General features: G+C 41.3%; 1 protein-coding gene across 1 annotated transcript in view; it reads left to right on the top strand.

Annotated features, from left to right (window-relative positions):
• Positions 1–637: 637 nt before the first annotated feature.
• The window catches only part of LOC120022598 (eyes absent homolog 3-like), a 29,870-nt gene continuing 21,199 nt past the window's right edge, over positions 638–9,308 (top strand). The window contains exon 1 of the mRNA XM_038966570.1: positions 638–732. The gene's annotated coding sequence lies outside the window, so the exon portion shown is untranslated. The remainder of the gene's footprint in view (positions 733–9,308) is intronic.

The following is a 9,308-nucleotide window of genomic DNA, read 5'->3' as shown; positions in this document are numbered from 1 at the left end:
GTAGAATGGATCATTTAAATAATGAATTGTAATCTCTTTTCAAAATTGTAAATAAAATGTATTGACCAAATTCAAATGGAATGTATCAACCGAATGTTTTTCTGGAGGCCAGTTTGATATTGAATCAAGGAGTTACAAGAAGATATATTTAGAAAATGTGTGAAATGATGAGCCTTGGTAAGTAGTAGGCTAAAATAGTAGTCCATTTTACCTGACTAAGTACCATTCTTAGGAACATTTTTTTTTTTAAATGGTCTGGTACATTTTGTTTTTTTGGTGCTGCTCTTTTGGAAAAATAGGCTACCGTACATTCAATTATTATATTCCATATAATTTCATAAACATGTTTTAATGTAGAAACAAGTTTAGTGGTAAAAACCAGGACAACCGCATCAAATCGATCATTATTCAAAATCACAACAGAGCCTCTACTTCAGAGGTTCCCAAACTTTCCTTTACACGACTCCCAAATTGCTGTTACATTTTAGAATGTAGTCTAGACCAGAGAAATGTATAAATCCGATTCTCCCAAAAGCATCTTAAGGCCAGCCAGGCAAGTTCATTTTGGGAACCCGGGCCCTGGTCTGGACTGAATTCTCAGGGTTAACCACACGCGTGCGTACGGCGTACCATAAAAGCTTCCTGCCAAATAGTGGTCCCTAACAACAGACAAAGCGGTGTGGAATCAATACGAAGCCATTCAACTAAAAAATAAAACACATTACCCAAATGGTAAGGTACATTTGACTAACTCTAATCATATACCTAGCTATATAGTCTACATCCATGTTGGTGAATTTTCGAAACTTTGGAAGTGAAGTTCCAACACTCAGTTGGCTAGCTAGCCAGCTAACGTAGCTAAAAACAATACGCGAACGGGCTAACACTTTCTAACCAACTCCTAGCAATGGCCCCGGAAACTTACCTGGGTTATTGAAATTAAATGCAGATTTAAATATCTCCAACTATATTTATAGCGTTTCAATGCCTCTTTGTTTTCAGTTAGCTAAACGAGAAGCCACCTAACGTAACTAAATAGTAATTTGTCTCTTATTTGCTAACTGGACGTCACCTTCAGAAGCTGACGTTTACTCTGCAAAACTTAGCATGTTCTAGTAAGCGTGACATCGCTAACACCTTTTATTTCAGGAAAATAAATGTTAGCCTTGTGGAACCTGATTATGTTAAATTCAGTGTTGTTGCTAATGTGTGTAACGTTAGCTAACTTAGCACACACACTTCTGTTTTGGGCATGCGTGATAAATTATCTATGTCAAAGTCCCGCGGCTAATTGTTATAGAATGGAATTTGGATTTGCTTCTTTTTTTTTAACCAGGCAAGGCAAGGATTTGCTGTGTTGTGTGTCACTTTTATGGGCATGTCGCAGCGGTGTGTAGGAGAGATTCCAAGTGTGCAGGAGGACATGGGACAGAGCAATGTGTAGTTTCGGTGGAAAAAGTTGTCAACTGTAGGGTTGCCCATTTAGCTGGGAATCGGAGGTGTCCGGTGCGAGAGAGGCAGGTTGAGATGGTCAGAGTAGTGCAGAATATGTACAGGATGCTGAGGCATAGGGTGGATCAAGAGTGAAGGATTCTGAGAGGATCCCCGTGAATATAAGGGTAGGCCAATGAGTGTACGGTTAGTACCCACACATTTATTCCACTACTTTAACCCAGTCGAATTTTACCCCAACGACCTGAGAGGACGGGACACTACCACTTAACACACCCTTTAACTATTCTGAAGTCAAATCTCGTACCCCCACATCTATTTCTGTGACTAATGTTCCATCTCTGCGGTGCAGTTGATAACCATTGCTATGAATGCTAAGAAGCCAACCTTAATGAAACATACAGTATCACTCATTGGCCTATCCATATATATATATATATATATATATATATATATATATATATATATATATTATGGACCAGTCAAGTTGACACACCTACTCTTTCCAGGGTTTCTTTATTTTTACTATTTTCTACATTGTAGAATAATTGTGAAGACATCGAAACTATGAAATAACACATGGAATCATGTAGTAACCCAAAAAGAGTTCAATAAAAAATATTTTATATTTTTCAAAGTAGCCACCCTCTACCTTGATGACAGCTTTGCATTGGCATTGGCATTCTCTCAACCGGCTTCATGAGGTAGTCACCTGGAATGCATTTCAATTAACAGGTGTGCCTTAAGATGATTTGTGGAATTTCTTTCCTTACATTTACATTTAAGTCATTTAGCAGATGCTCTTATCCAGAGCGACTTACAAATTGGTGCATTCACCTTATGATATCCAGTGGAACAACCACTTTACAATAGTGCATCTAAATCTTTTAAGGGGGGGGGGGGTTAGAAGGATTACTTTATCCTATCCTAGGTATTCCTTAAAGAGGTGGGGTTTCAGGTGTCTCCGGAAGGTGGTGATTGACTCCGCTGACCTGGCGTCGTGAGGGAGTTTGTTCCACCATTGGGGTGCCAGAGCAGCGAACAGTTTTGACTGGGCTGAGCGGGAACTGTACTTACTCAGAGATAGGGAGGCGAGCAGGCCAGAGGTGGATGAACGCAGTGCCCTTGTTTGGGTGTAGGGCCTGATCAGAGCCTGAAGGTACGGAGGTGCCGTTCCCCTCACAGCTCCGTAGGCAAGCACCATGGTCTTGTAGCGGATGCGAGCTTCAACTGGAAGCCAGTGGAGAGAGCGGAGGAGCGGGGTGACGTGAGAGAACTTGGGAAGGTTGAACACCAGACGGGCTGCGGCGTTCTGGATGAGTTGTAGGGGTTTAATGGCACAGGCAGGGAGCCCAGCCAACAGCGAGTTGCAGTAATCCAGACGGGAGATGACAAGTGCCTGGATTAGGACCTGCGCCGCTTCCTGTGTGAGGCAGGGTCGTACTCTGCGAATGTTGTAGAGCTTGAACCTACAGGAACGGGCCACCGCCTTGATGTTAGTTGAGAATGACAGGGTGTTGTCCAGGATCACGCCAAGGTTCTTAGCGCTCTGGGAGGAGGACACAATGGAGTTGTCAACCGTGATGGCGAGATCATGGAACGGGCAGTCCTTCCCCGGGAGGAAGAGCAGCTCCGTCTTGCCGAGGTTCAGCTTGAGGTTCAGCTTTCCTTCTTAATGCGTTTGAGCCAATCAGTTGTGTTGTGACAAGGTAGGGCTGGTATACAGACACAGCCCTATTTGGTAAAAGACCAAGCCTATATTAGGGCAAGAACAGCTAAAATAAGCAAAGAGAAATGACAGTCCATTACTTTTTTAAGATATGAAGGTCAGTCAATACGGAAAATTAAGAACGTTAAAAGTTTCTTCAAGTACAGTTGCAAAAACCATCAAGCGCTATGATGAAACTGGCTCTCATGAGGACCGCCACAGGAATGGAAGACCCAGAGTTTCCTCTGCTGCAGAGGATAAGTTCATTAGAGTTACCAGCCTCAGAAATTGCAGCCCAAATAAATGCTTCAGAGTTCAAGTAACAGACACATCTCAGCATGAACTGTTCAGAGGAGACTGCTTTAATCAGGCCTTCGTGGTCTAATTCCTACAAAGAAACCACTACTAAAGGACACCGATAAGAAGAAGAGACTTGCTTACGCCAAGAAACGAGCAATGTAAATTTGTCCTTTGGTCTGGAGTCCAAATTGGAGATTTTTGGTTCCAATCGTCATGTGAGCGACGCTGTGTGGTTGAACGGATGATCGCCGTATGCGTATTTGCCACCGTAAAGCATGGAGGAGGAGGTGTTATTGTGTGGAGATGCTTTGCTGGTGACAGTGTCTGTGATTTGTTTAGAATTCAAGGCACACTTAACCAGCATGGCTACCACAGCATTCTGCAGCGATACGCCATCCCATCTGGTTTGCGCTTAGTGGAACTATCATTTGTTTTTCAACAGGACAATGACCCAACACACCTCCAGGCTGTGTAAGGGCTATTTTACCAAGAAGGAGAGTGATGGAGTGCTGCATCAGATGACCTGGTCTCCACAATCCCCTGATTTCAACCAAATTGAGATGGTTTGGGATGAGTCGGACCGCAGAGTGAACAAGTGCTCAGCATGTGTGGGAACTCCTTCAAGACTGTTGGAAAAATATTCCAGGTGAAGCTGGTTGAGAGAATGACAAGTGTGCAAAGCTGTCATCAAGGCAAAGGGTGGCTATTTGAAGAATCTCAAATATATAATATATTTTAGATTTTTTTTAACACTTCTTTGGTTACTGCATGATTCCATGTGTGTTATTTCATAGTTTTGTTGTCTTCAATATTATTTTACAATGTAGAAAATAGTAAAGCAATTAAATAGTACCTTCTACCCCTGTTGTCCACAAAACGACACAGGCTATTTTGTTTTTTTTGACGTTAGGAATTTCTCTAGTGAAGGTTCTGAGAACTGGCTACACCATAGGGTAATATCAGGCAATCACTGAGCACAGCAAGTTCCAGGTTACCTACATAACAGCAGGTGCCGGGATTAGGTCGAGCTTACGTATGGTTTTCAAGACCGAGATAGTATTGGATTCACAATAGTCTCACGAGCCAGATCTTAACGGCGTATTAGGCTAGAGGCCAGATTAACAATAGGCCTAAATTCAATAGAAAATACCCAGGTCAGGTCTATTTGCAAACCTTTAAACCATCTTACTTTAAATTCCTATGAAAACAAATCTATCAGTGTTACACTGCACTGCAGATGACGGGAATGTTTTTCATACTTTTAATTGTGTTATAAGTGCCCTCATTTGTTTCTTCAGCTTTGCTTTTTGGTCTTGCCTGCTGGTACTACTGGGCGATTCCAGCGTTATGAACATTATATGTGCAGGCACAAATCACAACTTTGAGTGTCTCAGAGAATGGACCTTTTTCAGAGAATTAATCTTTTAATCTGTCTAGTAGTACCCATATGGGGGGGGGGGGGGGGGCTTCTAAATATTGGCATGTTGGAGACATAGGAGGCATTATGGATGTTACATCGCAACACTTTTGTTGTCATTGGAATGTTTTTAAAACATTTGCAGAAGGCATAGTATCTAATAGGGTGTTTCCTTTTAGTTCAAATGTATTTGGCTGAGGTGTATGTAAACTTCAGAAATAACTATATATATATATATATATATATATGTGTATGTTTACATACACCTCAGCCAAATACATTTGAACTAAGTTTTTCACCATTTCTGACATTTAATCCTAGTAAATATTACCTGTCTTATTTCAGTTAGGATCACCACTTTAAGGTAAGAATGTGAAATGTCAGAATAATAGTAGAGATAATGATTTATTTCAGCTTTTATTCCTTTCATCACATTCCCAGTGGGTCAGAAGTTTACATACACTCAATTAGTATTTGGTAGCTTTGCCTTTAAATTGTTTAACTTGGGTCAAATGTTTCGGGTAGCCTTCCCCAAGCTTCCCACAATAAGTTGGGTGAATTTTGTCCCATTCCTCCCGACAGAGCTGGTGTAACTGAGTCAGGTTTGTAGGCCTCCTTGCTCGTACACGCTCTTTCAGTTCTGCCCACACATTTTCTATGGGATTGAGGTCAGGGCTTTGATGGCCACTCCAGTACCTTGACTTTGTTGTCCTTAAGCCCTTTTGCCTCAACTTTGGAAGTATGCTTGGGGTCATTGTCAATTTGGAAGACCCATTTGCAACCAAGCTTTAACTTCCTGACTGATGTCTTGAGATGTTGCTTCAATATATCCACATAAGTTTCATTCCTCATGATCCCATCTATTTTGTGAAGTGCACCAGTCCCTCCTGCAGCAAAGCACCCCCACAACATGATGCTGCCACTCCTGTGCTTCACGGTTGGGATGGTGTTCTTCGGCTTGCAAGCCTCCCCCTTTTTCCTCCAAACATAACAATGGTCATTATGGATAACAGTTGTATTTTTGTTTCTTCAGACCAGAGGACATTTCTCCAAAAAGTATGATCTTTGTCCCCATGTGCAGTTGCAACCTATTGTCTGGCTTTTTTATGGCGGTTTTGGAGCAGTGGCTTCTTCCTTGCTGAGCGGCCTTTCAGGTTATATCGATATAGGAACCATTTTACTGTGGATATAGATACTTTTGTACCTTTTTCCCCCCCCAGTATCTTCACAAGGTCCTTTGCTGCTGTTCTGGGATTGATTTGCACTTTTCGCACCAAAGTACGTTCATCTCTAGGAGACAGAACGCATCTCCTTCCTGAGCAGTATGGCGGCTGCGTGGTCCCATTGTGTTTATACTAGAGGTCGACCGATTAATCGGAATGGCCGATTTAATTAGGGCCGATTTCAAGTTTTCATAACAATCGGTGATAGGCATTTTTGGACACCGATCATGGCCGATTACATTGCACTCCACGAGGAGACTGCGTGGCAGGCTGACTACCTGTTTTGCGAGTGCAGCAAGGAGCCACGGTAAGGTGCTAGCTAGCATTAAACTTATCTTATAAAAAACAATCAATCTTAACATAATCACTAGTTAACTACACATGGTTGATGATATTACTAGTTTATCTAGGTTGTCCTTCGTTGCATATAATCGATGCGGTGCCTGTTAATTTATCATTGAATCATAGCCTACTTCGACGGGTGATCACCCAAACGGGTGATTTAACAAGCGCATTTGTGAAAAAAGCGCCTTTCTTAAAATCAATACACAAGTATATATTTTTAAACCTGCATATTTAGTTAATTTTGCCTGCTAACATGAATTTATTTTAACTAGGGAAATTGTGTCACTTCTCTTGCGTTCTGTGCAACAGAGTCAGGGTATATGCAGCAGTTTGGGCCGTCTGGCTCGTTGCAAACTGTGAAGACTATTTCTTCCTAACAAAGACAGCCTACTTCGCCAAACGGGGGATGATTTAACAAAAGCACAATCGTTGCGCGAATGTACCTAACCATAAACATCAATGCCTTTCTTAAAATCAATACACAGAAGTATATTTTTTTTTACCTGCATATTAAGAAATCATGTTAGCAGGCAATATTAAACTAGGGAAATTGTGTCACTTCTCTTGCGTTCATTGCACGCAGAGTCAGAGTATATGCAACAGTTTGGGCTGCCTGGCTCATTGCGAAATAATTTGCCAGAATTTTACCTAATTATGACATAACATTGAAGGTTGTGCAATGTAACAGGAATATTTAGACTTATGGATGCCACCCGTTAGATAAAATACGGAACGGTTCCGTATTTCACTGAAAGAATAAACGTTTTGTTTTCCAAATGATAGTTTCCGGATTTGACCATATTAATGACCTAAGGCTCGTATTTCTGTGTTATTATGTTATAATTAAGTCTATGATTTGATATTTGATAGAGCAGTCTGACTGAGCGATGGTAGGCAGCAGCATGCTCGTAAGCATTCATTCAAACAGCACTTTGGTGCGTTTTGCCAGCAGCTCTTCGCTGTGCTTCAAGCATTGCGCTGTTTATGACTTCAAGCCTATCAACTCCCGAGATTAGGCTGGTGTAACTGATGTGAAATGGTTAGCTAGTTAGCGGGGTGCGCGCTAATAGCGTTTCAAACGTCACTCGCTCTGAGACTTGGAGTAGTTGTTCCCCTTGCTCTGCAAGGGCCGCGGCTTTTGTGGAGCGATAGGTAACGATGCTTTGAGGCTGGCTGTTGTCGATGTGTTCCTGGTTCGAGCCCAGGTAGGGCCGAGGAGAGGGACGGAAGCTATACTGTTACACAGGCAATATTATAGTGCCTATAAGAACATCCAATAGTCAAAGGTATATGAAATACAAATGGTATAGAGAGAAATAGTCCTATAATTCCTATAATAACCTCATCCTAAAACTTCTTACCTGGGAATATTGAAGATTCATGTTAAAAGGAACCACCAGCTTTCATATGTTCTGAGCAAGGAACTTAAACGTTAGCTTTTTTACATGGCACGTATTGCACTTCTACTTTCTTCTCCAACACTTTGTTTTTGCATAATTTAAACCAAATTGAACATGTTTCATTATTTGAGGCTAAATTGATTTGATTGATGTATTATATTAAGTTAAAATAAAAGTGTTCATTCAGTATTGTTGTAATTGTCATTATTACAAATTAATTAATTAATCGGTATCGGATTTTTTGGTCCTCCAATAATCGGTATCTGCATTGTAAAATCATAATCGGTCGACCTCTAGTTTATACTTGCGTACTATTGTTTGTACAGATGAACGTGGTACCTTCAGGCATTTGGAAATTGCTCCCAAGGATGAATCAGACTTGTGGAGGTCTACAATATCTTTTCTGAGGTCTTGGCTGATTTCTTTTGATTTTCCCATGATGTCAAGCAAAGATGCACTGAGTTTGAAGGTAGGCCTTGAAATACATCCACAGGTACACCTCCAATTGACTCAAATGATGTCAATTAGCCTATCAGAAGCTTCTAAAGCCATGAAATCATTTTCTGGAATTTTCCACGCTGTTTAAAGGCACACAGTCAACTAAGTGTATGTAAACTTCTGACACTCTGGAATTGTGATACAGTGAATTATAAGTGAAATAATCTGTCTGTAAACAATTGTTGGAAAAATTACTTGTCATGCACACAGTAGCTGTCCTAATCGACTTGCCAAAACTATAGTTTGTTAACAAGGAATTTGTGGAGTGGTTGAAAAACGAGTCTTAATGACTCCAACCTAAGTGTATGTAAACTTCTGACTTCAACTGTATATATACAGTACCGGTCAAAAGGTTTAGAACACCTACTTATTCCAGGGTTTTTCTTTATTCTACAAGATAGAAAATAGTGAAGACATCAAAACTATGAATTAACACATGGAATCATATAGTAACCAAAAACAAATCAAATCAAAATATATTTTAGAATGCTCAGTTTGGCCGTGAGGCCAGATCTAGGGAGAGCACCTCACATTAAGCATCTCCAATCCAAAATCAAATCTAGAGTCGGCTTTCTATTTCGCAACAAAGCCTCCTTCACTCACGCCGCCAAACTTACCCTAGTAAAACTGACTATCCTACCGATCCTCGACTTCGGCGATGTCATCTACAAAATAGCTTCCAATACTCTACTCAGCAAACTGGATGCAGTTTATCACAGTGCCATCCGTTTTGTTACTAAAGCACCTTATACGACCCACCACTGCGACCTGTATGCCCTAGTCGGCTGGCCCTCGCTACATGTTCGTCGTCAGACCCACTGGCTCCAGGTCATCTACAAGGCTATGCTAGGTAAAGTGCCGCCTTATCTCAGTTCACTGGTCACGATGGCTACACCCACCCGTAGCACGCGCTCCAGCAGGTGTATCTCACTGATCATCCCTAAAGCCAAAACCTAATTTGGCCG

This window comes from Salvelinus namaycush, chromosome 27 (genome assembly GCF_016432855.1).
Source record: "Salvelinus namaycush isolate Seneca chromosome 27, SaNama_1.0, whole genome shotgun sequence".
Lineage (NCBI taxonomy): Eukaryota > Metazoa > Chordata > Actinopteri > Salmoniformes > Salmonidae > Salvelinus > Salvelinus namaycush.
The sequence above is the reverse complement of the archived record's forward strand: the minus strand, read 5'-3'. Positions and strand labels throughout refer to the sequence as shown.